Source organism: Pongo pygmaeus, chromosome 4 (assembly GCF_028885625.2).
Source record: "Pongo pygmaeus isolate AG05252 chromosome 4, NHGRI_mPonPyg2-v2.0_pri, whole genome shotgun sequence".
Taxonomy (NCBI): domain Eukaryota; kingdom Metazoa; phylum Chordata; class Mammalia; order Primates; family Hominidae; genus Pongo; species Pongo pygmaeus.
Genome location: NC_072377.2, coordinates 176,661,769 through 176,677,098, shown reverse-complemented (window position 1 = coordinate 176,677,098; position 15,330 = coordinate 176,661,769). Strand labels below are relative to the sequence as shown.

General features: G+C 44.8%; 1 long non-coding RNA gene across 1 annotated transcript; it reads left to right on the top strand.

Moving 5' to 3' along the window:
* The first annotated feature begins 307 nt into the window (after positions 1 to 307).
* LOC134739567 (uncharacterized) lies at positions 308 to 9,933 on the top strand. Its single transcript, XR_010126343.1, has 4 exons — positions 308 to 437; positions 4,230 to 4,565; positions 5,359 to 5,448; positions 9,850 to 9,933. It is a non-coding gene; the product is annotated as an uncharacterized LOC134739567 (long non-coding RNA).
* The last annotated feature ends 5,397 nt before the right edge of the window (positions 9,934 to 15,330 follow it).

The following is a 15,330-nucleotide window of genomic DNA, read 5'->3' as shown; positions in this document are numbered from 1 at the left end:
ATAATGATAGTGATGATAGTTACTGAGTTTTAAAGTGGAAATGATTGACTTTGATTTGGGGAGGAACAAAAGTCAAGGGAAGGTACCACGAGCTCCTGGAGCCACGGAACATGTGGACCCAGCACTTGGGAGAGCGCCCCCAGTGGGCGTGCAGAGGTGGGCCCTCAGGGTACCACCTTCCCAGCCAGCCACAGGGGTGGGGCTGGGCGGGGTGGGGCTAAGGCTCAGTAGTGATTGGTCCAGGGTTGGGCACATGACCCACTCAGGTCCCTTTGCTGAGATTTTTCTTACTGGAGTTGGTGGAAAGAGCTGTCTTTTCCTCTCTTGTCTCAGCGCTGTGAGACCACACACAGGCTGGAGTTGCATGGGCCACGCATCCAGCTTCATGGGGTGAGCTGACCCGACGGGATGAAGCCAAGATAACACACATCCTAGAGGTGAGAAGGAAAGAGGGTGTAGAGAAGAGAGAAATGGGAAGTGGGCTAGGGAGGGTGAGAGGAGGAAGACAGAGAAGGAGACTGGGAGAAAAAAACGGACTCCCAGTTCCTGGGTGCTGTGGCCCCTGCTGCCAGCATCACTCCTTTCTGTGGTTCCATGAGCTAATGAATTTGCTGAGCTGCTTGAGGTACCATGTTTCATAGCGTCTAACATGCCATCGATTGTAAGATGCACTATTATTGAATGTGCCAATTAACTCTCAATGGATTGCAAAGCACAATGTTAAAACGTGGAACTTAGGGCAAAGGGGCTGTCCTTAAAGAGATGAATATGATGGTTCAAACTGGGCTTCTGTTTCTCAAAGAAGAAAACCTCCAGTTCATTCATGTGCTCTTCCTCCCCACTCTGGAAACACGCCCTGACACAGAAGTCCTCTCCTTTGGAAGGAGAGGGGGGCAGCAAAGCCCATTCACCTGTGGAAATAGAGGAATAAGGTACAGTAATGCTCCTTCTTTTAAGCAGCAAAGTTGCAAGCTCTGGGCTGGGGCAGATAGTAGAGAGTCCTCCAGAAGCACCTCCTATGCACCAGGGACACTTATTCTTCACATCAACCTTTGAGAGAGCTTCGGCTGCCACTGTTTTACAGCAGAGGAAAGCAAGGCCTGCTTCAATTAACCTACCTGACCAAGGTCAGGCAATAAAGGCATCACAGAGCCAAGATTCCAACCCTTCCCAACTGGCGATATCCTTCCCTCTGTGGAACTTGGCTGTCTCCTTGCGTTTGGTCCTAATTAGCCCTAAAATTGTCAAACAAGACACACTCCAGTGAGAAGTGAGAATAAAAGTGTTACAGCTCAACGCTGTCTCTCAGTGACTAAAAATTATGTTCACCTGCCGTTGTTCTTAGAAATTCAGGAGAGAAACAAAAGGCCACATTCCCAGCTGCTGATCTCTCCCTATGGCCATTCTATTTTCATCTGAGCATCTCCAGGTGTGAATAGAGGCTTCAGTGTGTTGGGGGGCAGGCCTGGGATCCAGGCTTGGACTATCATTGGCTCAAGGTATAACTATGGGCAGGCCACTTCCCTCCTGTGGGCCTCAGTGCTGCCATCTGTAATATGCCAAGAGCCAGGGCTGGACTAGCTCACCTTTAAGGCTCTTCCAAGTCAAATATGAACTTTAGTTGGTAACTTCGCTTAAGCATTTTATAGCTTGTAAAGATCTCACTTGGTCCTCTGATGAGGCAGTTCTGAACCTATTTTCTGTACACACATAATGAAGTTGTCGTACCTGGTATTCTCCACAATTCCACTGGCTAGCTGTAGTTTTGCAATTTCCATGCCACTCAAGAGAACATATTAGAATGTAAATGAGGAGGGATGACATTGTCATAAGGCTAACCCTGGATATGCTCTAAGTTATAAAATTTTAACCCAAATCATTTGAAATATCAGTGCTTTGTTGTAAGCCTATAATTACTTTGCCAGGCTTTTCCCAACTGCTTCTGACCCACAAGTTTGTCTAGACACTGGATCAAAGCCACGGCTATAATGAGCTCAAAAGGAGACAGGACAGGCTTCACATCTGTGTAAGGAGCTATAGTAAATGGCATTTTAATAGCTGGTGTCCAGATTCTTTCTAGGAAAGGAATTGTGTTTTACTGTGAACTGAATTGAGGTGGGGGAGGGTGGGGGGCAGTGATCCTGAGGGCCCTGGGAGTCAGGGCTTCCAGGAGGAGATCTGGGTTGCCCCCACACAATAGAGACAGAAGAAGTGGAGTCCCCAGACATAACCCAGGAGGGAAGAGGTAAAGGGGAGAGGAGCCAGACAGTGAATGGAAGGCTGTGCTGTGTTGGATGTCTCCCTGCTCTATGATTCTCAAACATTTAGATACTCCCAAGTCCCTGGTGAGGTGTGTGTGTGTGTGTGTGTGTGCGTGTGTGTGTGTATCCAGTGAATGAGGCCATCAGCCCACATACATATACCCATAGTGCAGGAACCAAGAAGCATGGCTAATGATGGGACCTCAAACCTCTGCAAATGTGCAGAAGTCCTGGAAGTTCTTGTCTGTTCCAGTCCATGGGACTGGGGGTTTCAGGCCATCCTAGTTAGACCTGAAGTGCTGTCAAAGCCCCATCCAACATCTGGGTTTTCACCCACTTTACAGATAAGGAGCCAAGAGAGTTTGCCAAATTGGACAAAACTGGCTCATTCCTTCCACTGGGCCCTGATTAGGCACTTGTTCTCTGTGGTTCCTGCTCCCAGTTTCTCCTGTTTTAAATTCTAACTTATTCATCAGCTTAGTAAATCCCCTTGATGACCCTAGCTTCTGCCCTTCCCTAATTCTGATTTACTTAGATTTTTTATTTTGAAATAATTTCAGATTTCCAAAAGCATTATTAAGATAGTACTAAGAGTTCCCATATAACTTTTACCCAATTTCCCTAATTTTAACATCTTCCATAACATTTGTCTAAACTAAGAAAACTGATATGATACCATTGACTAAACTACTGATAGACTTTGCCTGGATTTCATCAGCTTTTCCCTAATATCCTCTGTTTCAGAATGCACTCCAGGGCACCATGTTGGATTTAGTTGTTAAACCTCCTTAGTCTCCTTCAATCTGTGCCAGTTCCTCAGTCATTCCTTGTTTTTCATGACTTTGCATACTGTATATGTTGGCTCTCCATTTATGCATTTATCTACTAGTCAAATGGATCCATCAACTCATCCACGAGGTGGCCGGCCATGTGTGGGCACTGAGAGCTCAGAAATGGCATTGAGAGCTCAGAAATGAATCAGGTGAGATCCCTGACTTCAAGGATTTAACAGTCAAAGAGACTAGCAAGAAACTAGCATGAAATCAGACTAATAAAAGCTATGACAGAGGAAAGCACAAGGCGGAAGAGCTGACCCCATGAGTACAAATGGAAGGGCTGGAGCCCAGGGCCAAAGCACAGAGCACCCTTTGTCAAACTTTGCACTGAGGCAGAGGAATGATCCTCCCTCAAGGAGCCCCTGCAATGATATAGGGATCTTGATTCATAGGGCATCATTGAGGAGTGGGCAGACAAAATCGTCCCACGGCACAGCAGAATGCTTCAACAGAAATGCACGTGCTCCATCTGTGACAGACAGGTATTGTAGTTGAATTGTGCCTGCTCCCCAAAATATGTTGAAGACTTAACCCTGGTACCTGTGAATGTGATCTGATTTGGAAACAGGGTAATAAAATTAAGATGAAGTAATATTGAATTAGGATGGGCCCTGATTTAATGACAGGTATCTTTATAAGATAAGAGAAATTTGGACCCAGACATGCAGGGAAAATGCCATGTGACCACGGAGGCAGAGATTGAAGTGATGCACCAATAAGCCAAGGAGTGTCAAGGATTGAGGGTAACCACCAGAAGCTGGAAGGAGTAAGAGGGGATCCTTCCCTAGAGTCTTCAGAGAGGGCATGGCCCTGCCGATCCTTTGACTTAAGACTTCCAGCTTCCAGAACTGTGAGAGAATAGATTTTTGTTGTTCCAGGCCACTCTGTTTACAGTAATTAGCTATGGTAGCACTAAGAAACTAATACAGTAGCTTCTAGAATGGCTCCCAGTGGCCCCCACATCTTGGTATCCATGCCCGTGTATAATCCCGTCCCACTGAGCACTGCTGAGGAAGAGAATATGGTGAAAGTGATGAATGTCACTTTCAAGATTAGGCTATAAAAGACAGTGACTTCTGGAGTTCTCATTCTCTCTTTGCCTCTCTCTCTTCTCTCTCTCTCTCTCTTTCAGAGGCCTCCTCTCTCTCTCTCTCTCTCTGGGTCTTCTTCCTGGCTTGCTCTGATGAAGCAAGTTGCCACAATGTGAACTGCCCTATGGAGAGACCCATGTGATAAAGAACTGCGGAGGCTGCAGTCACCAGCTAATGATTTGCTGAGACCCTCCGTCCAGTGCCCATGAGGAAATGAATCCTGCCAACACCACATCAGTGAGCTTGGAAACGGACTCTTCCCCAGCGAATCCTTTAGATGACTGAAGCCTTGGCCAACACCTTGATTACCACCTTGTAGAGACATTGAGCCAGAGAATCCTGCTAAGCAATACCCAGATTCTTGACCTGCAGTAACTGTGAGATAATAAACGTTGTTCTAAGCCACTCAGTTTTGGGGTAATTTGCTATGCAGCAATAGATAACCAATATAGCGTATAACAGAAACAGATGGAATTAACAACAGCTGATTGTAGCCAGGTAGAAACATAGGTCCACTGTTTACAAGTCTGTAGATTTTTCAAGGAAGGCTGGCTGGAAATCTAATTTTTAATGCAAAATTTCCAATTAGAGCAATATTTCTCAATCAAGGGAGATTTTGCACCCCAAGGGACATGTGGCAATATCTAGATACTTTTTTATTGTCATGTCTGGAGGGCACTCCTGACTTCTAGAGGCCAGAGATGCTGCTAAACATCCCGTATGAGAAAAACATGTGGCCCAAAATGTCAATATAATGTACAAGACAGCTCCCTCCTCCCAGTATCTGGCTCAAAATGTCAATAATGCGACTTTGAGAAACCTTGAATAGAAAAACACTGTTTGAACTAAACAAACAAGTCTGTTGATTACATTTGGTGGGAGTTTCCAGGTTGCAATCCCTACTATAATGCTTTTTTATGTTATTTCATGGTGTGACTGGTTTCTGATACAGTCAGACCTCACAGGGAAGGAAATGGCTTTATTCTTTGTCACTATTTCCATTTAAACCTGCTCTGTTCCATTTCCCTCCCCTGCCTCTAGGTGATAGCTTGGGTTTCCCAATCTCTTTCAGGCATTAGAACATATCATTATCAGCTATTAAAAACTCAGCCACATCTAATATTAAAACTGATTTTCTCATCCAATTGAAAAGTTATTTCCTCTCCTCAGTGTAGCCTCACCTGAGAATTCTTCAGATCAGCCCTTAAGAAGAGAGATGTATCAATCAGAGTTCAATGAGGAAGACAGAAATCATGCCAGGTATTTCCAACAAAGGGGGCTGAATACAGGAAATTGATTAAATGGGTGTTAGAAGATGGAGGAGCAAAAAGGGGGAAGGCACAGCAACACAGAGATCAATAACTGCAGGAAGCAGCTGCCACCCCTAGGGCCATGGAGTGGGGAGAGAGAAGGTGTTGTTATTAAATTCTACAAGCTTGAAAGAATTGTCATCTTCAGAGCTGGGGCCACTGGGGAGGAGCTGGTGCTCAGAAGCTGGGGGCTTGGAAGAGATGCAACCACCTGCAGAGACACTGCCAGAAGAAGGAAAGAGAGAGATAGAGAGAGAACAAACAATGGTTTGTTCACTCCTCTAGCCCCTCCTCCTACCTTCTGATCTCGTACTAGGGCCTCTTATTGACAGAATCTAAAAGGAAGTCAACTCGGAAAGCATCTTTTAATGCTAAGAATTTTAGCTTATAGACTCCCAGACCCCATTTTGCAGGGCAAACGCTAGAAGGTAGGTATGGAGCCAAGAGACAATGGCAGATATCATGCAAGCATGGCTGTTCTTTCATGACCCCATGGCCCTTGCCCCTCCATACCTCCTCCACTCCCTAGGTTTGTTGTGGCTTCTTCAGCACTGGGTCGCAAGGGGAGAAGCAGTAAAGAGCCCCACAGGCCGAATGCTCTGTAATGTCTAAGTCTGCTAAGTAGGCTAAGTAATGTCCGGCCTACTTTGGTGTTGGGCAATAGATGATTGGTTCTCCATACTCTGGTCAGCCATTGCGCAAATGCTGCATCTCTCTTTTTATAGCTTCTTCAGGGACCTCCTGATGGGGACCTTGAAACTCCCATTTTTTCTCTTAAGAGATAGTCCCTGGCTGGCAACATACAGTGTCCCCAGCTCCTATGCTTTTGTGATATGCACCCCACAGAGACCTCCTGCTGGGGTCCTCTTGCCTTGGCAGGCCTTTCTTTTAGGAGAGGTCCTTTCCAGAAGGCTCTAGCCTAGCTAGTCTCATGGCGTTCACTTAGCCCAAGGGAAAAGTCAATGTTTCTTTGCCCCACGAAACTCTGGAAGGGCAAGTTACTCCCACAGTAGCACCCACTCTTTAATTGTCCTCACAGGCAAACTAACCAGGCTTTTGCCTTTAGACATCTCCAGGTGAGAGTCAGGAACCATGTCTAGGTAACTCCAGGAAAATCAGTCAAGTTTCATCAAAGATTCTTCTATCAACTTAACCCTGATAGCACCACTGGATAAACCTACAGCAAAACCCCTGAATAAAAGCAAATAGTACAGGCATAATTATTTCATATAACAAACTCCAGGTTGGCTCAGAGGCTTAGTAAGTTTGGATTGGTGTCTCTATGAGTCTCTTTGGCCTTACCCTCATGGTGACAAGATGGTTGCAGCATCTCCAGGAGTCACATCTTCATCCACAAAGTCCAAAGTGAAAAGGAAAGGGGGTTGTGGGAGGAAAGGCCACTTTCCATCTTCCTCTGTCTTTTCTCTCTCCCAAAAGGCCCTAGCAAATCTTCCCTAACATCTTGGTGGCCAGAAGTAGATCACACATTCAGTCCTAGACCAATCACTGACAAGGGGGAATGGAAAGACCAAGACTAGCTTAGAACAATCACGAGTCAACCTTTGAGGCCAGAATGAAATTGGGATACGTTTTCTAAGGAAGAAGGGGAAATGGCTGTTGGGTAGAAAACCAGCAGTATCTGCCACAGACATTTCGTTTCTTCAGAAGTTTTGCACTATGTAAATACTGCCCTAAATATTCCTTTGCATGGCCAGAGCAGTTATCTGCATCTCAGTGCCCCTGTGAGCTGCAGCCTCCCCGCTCCTAAGCCAGTCATCACAGCCCTCTGTTTTGGCAGATCACCTGGAGTGTGTGAGTTGCTGGCCAGGGTTCAAATTTTCTGGCTGTGTGCCCAGGGACAGACTATTATCAGCTGATACAGACAACCTGATTACATCCATATTTCCCCTTTCCTACTTTTGTTTTGGTTTATCCTTTGAAAATTTCTTGAGTGCTTGTCTAGTCCAGTCAAAGCATTCTAGTCAATCCCAATCTCAGAGTGTGCAAAACCCAACATTAACAATTTAGAACAAAACCTGAAATCAACTAACAGAATCTATTTTTCTATTAGCCACTTCTCTGGAAATCTTGCAGTGTGCAGTTTTCATTAGTGACTGGATTAAGAAATCTCACTGCCATCCACCAAGGGCTTCACCAGGAACTACATTTAATGAACCCCAATGATTAGATTCCCAATACGGGAATTTGTTGGTCAAATTGCAGAATAATTATTGGGCACTGTTACTTAGGATAGGTATTGTTAGCTATTGTAATAGATAATCTCCAAATCAGTGGCTTCACCCAACAGAAGTTTGTATGTTATCACATAGTCTAATCAGGGTTTCTTGGCCAAGCAGACTTCCAAGTAGGGATTCAGTGACCCAGGCTCCTTCCATCTTGTTGTGCCTCCCTCTTCCATAGTCCTAAATCCTCTCTAATCAACCAATAGATGGAGAAGAGGATATGGAATTATGCATGGGAGGCCTTGCAGGGTGACCCCTGGAAGTGCACCCATCACTGGTCCCCACTCTCCAGTGGCCAGAGTACTCACTCACATGGCCATACCAACACAGGAAAGGCCAGGAAGGCTGACCCAGCTGTGCACCCAGGAGGAAAGCCCTCTCTGTCAAAGCAGGTGCCAGGCGCTTTATAAACATTATCTTGTAAGGTGGGCGTAAAAATTCCCATTTTAAGATGAGAAAGCCGAGGCTCAGAGAGGGGAAACATCCTGCCCAAGGTGACACAGCTCATATGTGTCAGAGGGAGAATATCTCCTATCATTTTCTGCAATTGACTTCTTACTTTTACCTTTCATGTTTAGATGTTTAGTCCCCTTGGAGTCCACCTTTGTACATACTTTAACATAGGGGTCTAGTTTTAGTTTTCTCTAGTTTTCCCCAAACCATATACTAGACAACGTTTTTTCATAACACTTGATGTTATGACCTTTTTTTCCAAAAGGGTCAAACCAGTTTACCTTTCTACTACCAGTGTATGCATATGCCTGTTTCACTTCGCCTTCTTTAACAGCTGACATTATTATTTAAAAAGTCAGTGCTATTCGATGGTAGAAAAGTGGTAACTTATTTCTTTGGTTGCTAATGAGATTGCTTTCTCTCATTTTCTCCCCCAAATATATTCTTCCTTTGTGAATTATCTACTTGAATTCCTTATTCATTTATCTAGTAGGGTCTGAATAACTTTCTTATGGCTTCACATACATATATACATACAGATAGTAAAAGTTCTTTGTCTAATAAAGATATGATGCCTTTGCCTGTCATTTTTGCTGCATGCATTTTCCTGTCTTTTCTATGTACAGATGTGCTGAATTTTCCTGCTGCCAATTCTGTCCTTCTCTTTCTTTGTGATCTTTTCTGATGCTTCTAGATTTAACCAGACCTTCCCAGAGGTCTGATAAATATTCATGTCTTTTCCCCTCTGTGGTTTGATTTTTTGAAACATTCAATTCTTTAGTGCACCTGGAATGCATTTCAGTGCACAGTACGGCATGGAAGGGTCTAACTGCAGGTTTCTAAGTTGCAAGAAGTCATTTGCACCCCCTTCTCCCCCATCCCGAGCTGCTTTTTCTTCTCCAGGCCCAAAAGAAGCAAAGATATTATAAGTGACAAAAAGTATAAGGCTGTGATCATTTTCCCCCAATTGAAGAGATTATTATTGTTGTTGTGCAGAATAGAACATTTACCATGTAGTAGAGTTCTGATTTGCTTTGCACAAATTGTGTCACTGAATTAGCCATCAGACATCCTCATGGGATAGAAATCATTACCCCTATTTTACAGAGGAGGAAAACTAAGGCTTAAGTGACTTGCTCAAGGTCACACACTGGGGTGATTATTATTTTTTTCTTTGCGCACCTCACTTTCTTTGCTTATTTATGACCTTGCCTTCTAGCTATTAACTTAAACCGTGCTTGTTTTCTTGAAATTAAGGTAGAATGACATTAGATGAATTCACTTTTTTTAAAGCAACTTTGAAATGTTCAAGAGCCCCCAAAGTAGAAAAAGATACTGAAGAGGGTCCAGAAACTCCCAAAAGAGGTTGACACCATCCCATTGTGATATTTTCTGATGCTTCTAGATTTAACCAGATCTCATCAGCAGGCCTACAAATATTCTAGTCTTTTCCCCTTGTCACCTTGGTAATTCCCATTGTCACCTTGGTAATTCCCATTGTCACTTTGGTAAACAAGAAGTTTACATGAACTGACTTTTAGGGGAATTGGCTCCAGGTTCCAGAGTCAGGAGCTCATGTGAATCTAAATACATGGGTGATTGCTAGTGATTTGGGTCAGAAGGGAGATTCTCATTTATTTGCCTTCCTGTTTTAGGAAGATTTTCATTTCTGTGAACTTGGAAGACTACCCGGTGAAAGGAGAAAGAAAAGACTGAGCAGAAAGGAGGTGGGAAAATGTGAGTAAACACTGACTCCCCACCAAGAGACCTGCTGGCATGGTAGAGTGCCTCTTTGCACCTCAGTGTCCTGTAAAATGGGACTACTGACTGACCCCTGCTTTGGAGAACCAGCCACGGTGAGGTTCACCTAAAACCAAACCCAGGCACGCCAGGCACCTGACCCGGTTAAGAGCCATCTCTGCATTCTGTCAGGCACTTCCCACATTGGTCCTATGAGGAAAGCCCACCACGAGGATTTGGTGACTTGCCGAGATTGGCCAAGGTGCATATTTGGAAGCAGACTAGAGAAAGTTCCTAAATTAGGAAGGAAAGAGGATGCTAGAGAGGGAAGAAGGAAGACAATCTATTTTTGTACCCAAAGGCCCATGTTGGTGTTCTACTCCCCTTCTATAGGTGAGGGAAGAATGAAGCCTGAGGGAAGTGCAGCAGTGAGCTCAGGTTCACGGAGGATTCAGTTCCTGGTCTCTGGGCTACAAAGGCTGGGAGGGAGGGGTCTCAGGAAATAAAGGTGGGGGTACACGTAACATGACGACTTGGTCAGGAGTGAAGCACCATCAGGTGGTAAACCCCACAAGGACCCAGTTATAACTCTTAGTAAGTTCACTTGGAGACGTTGTGGTTTTCCAAGCCAGAAGAGTGACCAGCTCCATGAAAGGTTGGGTATAGGAAGTGACCACACGGCTCAGATCATAGCGCCATGTCCGGGAAATAAACGTGCCTTTTAGCCTTGGCTCAATTAAATAGGATAAGCAATAGGTACTTTTAGCTTGGCAAAGTGGTCAAAAACAGGTTGCAAGAACAATCTGGGCCAAGCCATTCCTCCGTAAACTACAAAAGAATCCTAATTTCACAATTCCTTAGCTTTAAATTAATTTAAGTATATTAAACCCTTCAGCATCTATCATCATGGTAGCTGGGTGGCGGGGGTGGGGGTGGGTACAAGTACAAAGACCAGAGTGAGGATAGAGCAATGTGTGAGAAAAACCTGGATTCTGGTATAGCTCTACTGCCAAGAATATCTCCCTGCCTGGAACAGTTGGAAATGCAAGAGAGTATTTTATGATTTGTCTGTTTGTTTGCCAATTTCAAAGAAATCTTGATGTAGAAAGTTTGAAAAACACATAGAAATATAAAGAAGTAGGAAAAAATCACCCATAATCCTATCATCCAGTAATAACCACTTTACACTGTGGTATTTTTCTCTCTAGAGTTTCTCTCTGGGCTTTTGTTTTTTAAATAAATGTGATACTTGGCTTGAGACCCATCCACTTCCCAAACTGGATGAGATGAGGCCTGTAACACACTGAAAATATATATATTTCAGATTGTAAAATGTAATATGCTCATTAGAGAGAATCAAAAAAATTTCAACAAGGATGAAGAAAATTAAATTAAAATTCCACCACTCAGAGAATTAACATTGGGGTGAATTTCCTTCCCATCTTCTTTCTTTACACTTCTTTGATTATCATATACATGTTTACCTAATTTTGCATTCCACTTTTTTTCCTTAACATTATATCATGAGCATTTCCTTCCGTTATTGCACATTCTTTCAAGGCTACATAATATTCCTGGGTATGGACATTACCTACCTTATTTAACTCTTCCTTTATAATGAATGTTCAATTTTCTGAGCATTGGTTTTTTTTTTTTACAAATCTTTGCTCACAGCTCTTTTAGTTCTCTAGGATTGATTCCTTCAAGATGAATTACTGGGTGAAAGTGGATGAATCTTTTAGAGAATATGAATCTTTTAACACGTACTGCTACGTCGTCCTTTGGAAGGGCTGTAACTGGAGCAGTGCAGGGGAGTACCTACTCCATTATACCCTTGATTTAACTTTGAGAGCTCTGCCTGTTTTACTTTGCAAAACGCTATTGCTAACTGAATAGGTGATTGTATCATTCCTGAGCTAGGACCCAAAATGGCTACTGCCTTCACTGGGCATGGCTTTGTGACATTAAGTCAGCCAGTTAACTCTTGACTCCGTTTCCCCATTCTTACCATGACGTGTTCTTTAAATTCAGATGATTTCAGCTTAAAGTTGGAGATATTGGTTCACATTCCAGCTTCAGCTTTTTAAGATTGTATTTCTTTTTTATTTTCTTTTTTAAATTATTTTATTTTATTATTATTATGCTATAAGTTTTAGGGTACATGTGCACAATGTGCGGGTTAGTTACATATGTATACATGTGCCATGCTGGTGTGCTGCACCCATTAACTCGTCATTTAGCATTAGGTATATCTCCTAAAGCTATCCCTCCCCCCTCCCCGCACCCCACAACAGTCCCCAGAGTGTGATGTTCCCCCTCCTGTGTCCATGTGTTCTCATTGTTCAATTCCCACCTATGAGTGAGAATATGCGGTGTTTGGTTTTTTGTTCTTGCGATAGTTTACTGAGAATGATGATTTCCAATTTCATCCATGTTCCTACAAAGGACATGAACTCATCATTTTTAATCTGCAAAATGGGAATAATACCTAGATTACAGAATAATGGTGATTAAAAAACAAAACAAAACATCACAACAACAAAATACGTAAATTGCTTAACACCATGCGTGGCACATAGCAGATGCCCAATGAATATTACAATTATCTTCTTTCCTCTCTTTATCCTCAACATAGAAAGCATTTGAAAAGTCAGGAAAAGTAGCATTAATCTATCAGATTTCTAGTTGAAGAGACCAAAGCTCAGAGAAGCGAAGTAACTTGCCTAAAGTCCTGGTAGCTGGTAAAAGACAGCATGAGGTCCACTCCCAAGATCTAAAAGAGGGGACAGCTGCAGGGCTAAATACAGCCTAGGCATCTGTTTTATTTGGCCCACAGAACCAAAAATAAGTAAGAAAATAGGATAAAATTAAATAAAGACAATGTTTAAAAAGAGGAGCTTTTACATCCATATATGATTTCTGGTTTCTCTTGAGAAACATTGAATCTGGTGACGGGGCTGGTGGAGTCCACTGGTGCCTGTCCCCTTTGCAGAGGCCACGCATTTCCAGTTCTCCAGGTCTACACTGGGTGTCCGTGGGTTTGAGATACTGGCTGGTTCCTGGGTGCACTGGAGTTTGCGACCCCTGCTCTGACCCACTGTGATATTTCCATGTAGGGCTTCTGGCCACCTCCCAGGATACGCGCTCCCGCTAACCTCAGACGGCGCGGGTCTGGACGCCCGCCCCGAGGCCAGAGAATTGCCCACCGAGCCAGGTGCTGCGGAGGCCCGTTGTAGTCAAAGAATGTGAACGTACATTGTTCTCCGCCCAGCCGCATTCATGCGGGGTGAGCTCACCCTGGCCCGCTGCCTCCTTCCCCCAGTCTCTCCAATTAAAAACATATTACCTTCCCGCTCCGCCCGGAGCAGCCCTGGGCCGCAGCTTTATTTTATAAACACATTTAGACAAGTTCAAAAAGGAATGATTCATGCTGGACCTGAGCACTCCTAACGGCGAGGGCTGCTGAGCATTTTCACAGGGCACGCATCCTGAGCCGGACCAGGCCCGGCCCTCGGGGGGTATCATCTCTCCCGCTCGAAGGCCGGGATTACCTGGCCGCAGCTGGAAGGACTTACCCACAAGGCCACCTTTCGGCACCCCCAGCACAGCCTCAGTCAGGGGCTGCGCCCAGACCAGATCTAGCCACCGGGGGCTCCCGGAGGGGAAGGGCGCAGGCCCTGCCCCTCCCCCGCAGCGAGGCTTCCTCTGATCCCCAATCCTGTCCCCCAACCCCAGTGACCCCTCCTCCTCTCTCCTGAGCGGCTCAGCTCAGAGGCTTCCAGGCCCACCCTACCACCCTGGGTGAATTCCCTCCTTCAACCCAATCCATGCAGCACTCCTGGAGGGTGCACCCTGGAGGGTCTTTTATGCTCTTTCCACTGAGCCAGGCTTAGTGTCTGGCACAAGGAAAGGTCACGTGGCAGGTGTCAGATAGAATCATAGTGGTAAGAATGAGGAGCTTGTTGAACAGACAGCATTGAGAGGGTGCCAGGCACATACTTAGTAATTTACATATACTCTTTCATTTAATCATCAAAAGAACCCTATGAAGTAGGTGCTGTTTGTGACAAGGCCGTTTCACAGATGAGGAAATTAAAGAGTGGCGGGATTTGGTTTCAACTGAACTCTACCCACGGGGTCAGCCTTAGCTGTCAGAAGTGAAAGAGCCCATTGACCATTTGGTCTTGTCACTTGATTTGACAGGTCTACAAATGAAGGCCTGGACAGGGAAAGATGTCCCTGAGACTGTAAAGGATGGAGCAGCCTCAGCAGGAGACCCAGCTACCTGCCTCTGTGGGCCAGCCCCTGGCATCACACCTGACACATAGTAGGAATTCAATGGATATTTCTGAAGGAGTGAATTTTTTGTGGCACTCCCCCTCAGACCTCAGTTACCCTGACTGTATCTTACTCATATCTGAATCCCCAGTGTCCAGCATCAGACCTAGAACAAAATAGGTTCTCTAAGGATATCTGTTGAAGCAATGGATCAGCGTCTGATTGTGCCATTAGCCACTGCACTTTAATCCTTCATTATTAGTTTACGGTTACTGGGTTATTAATTTTCTCTCCTCAACTGAAGGGTAAACATGGGATCTTCTCCCTCCTTTGTAAGCACAGCTATGCTTAGCACACAGAGGTGCTAATTCCATGGATGATTACTCACTGGTTCTTGCCCTCATTACTCTCTATTGAGCACCTACTATGTGCCAGGCACTGTGCCAGGTTCTGGCCAAGAGGTGTGATACAAAGGCAAGTCCAACCATGACCCACCCCCAGGAATGACCACGGTAGCATCCCTCAGCAGCTGTCTCTGCCCGTGCTCACTGTGACCATGATGGATGGGATTGTGGGGGCCTCGTCTAACTTCAGAGGAGTCTGGGATGAGGAAGTTGTCCAAAGTCCTTGGTCTTCTCCGCCCGTTCTTCACCAGTCTTCCTAACCCCAGTCAGTCCAGTGGTGCCAATCACCAGGAGCAGGAAGTTGCCAACTGTATTCTGCTCATTAATCCAGTCACTCAACAAACCTTTATTATGTGTCCACTGTGTGCCAAGTCCTGTAGTTGTAAGAAATAGACTGCACTTGGCTGGGCGTGGTGGCTCATGCCTATAATCCCAGCACTTTGGGAGGCTGAGGTGAACGGATTGCTTGAGCACAGGAGTCCAAGACCAGCCTAGGCAACATGGTGAAACCCCGTCTCTACTAAAAATGCAAAAATTAGCTGGGCATGGTGGCGCATGCATGTAGTCCCAGCTACTTTGTGGGGCTGAGGCAGGAGGATCACCTGAGCCTTGGGAGGTGATCGTGCCACTGTACTCCAGCCTGCGGGACAGAGATCCTGTCTCAAAAAAAAAAGGAAGAAAAAAAAAAAAAAGAAAAAAGAAAGACAGAAATAA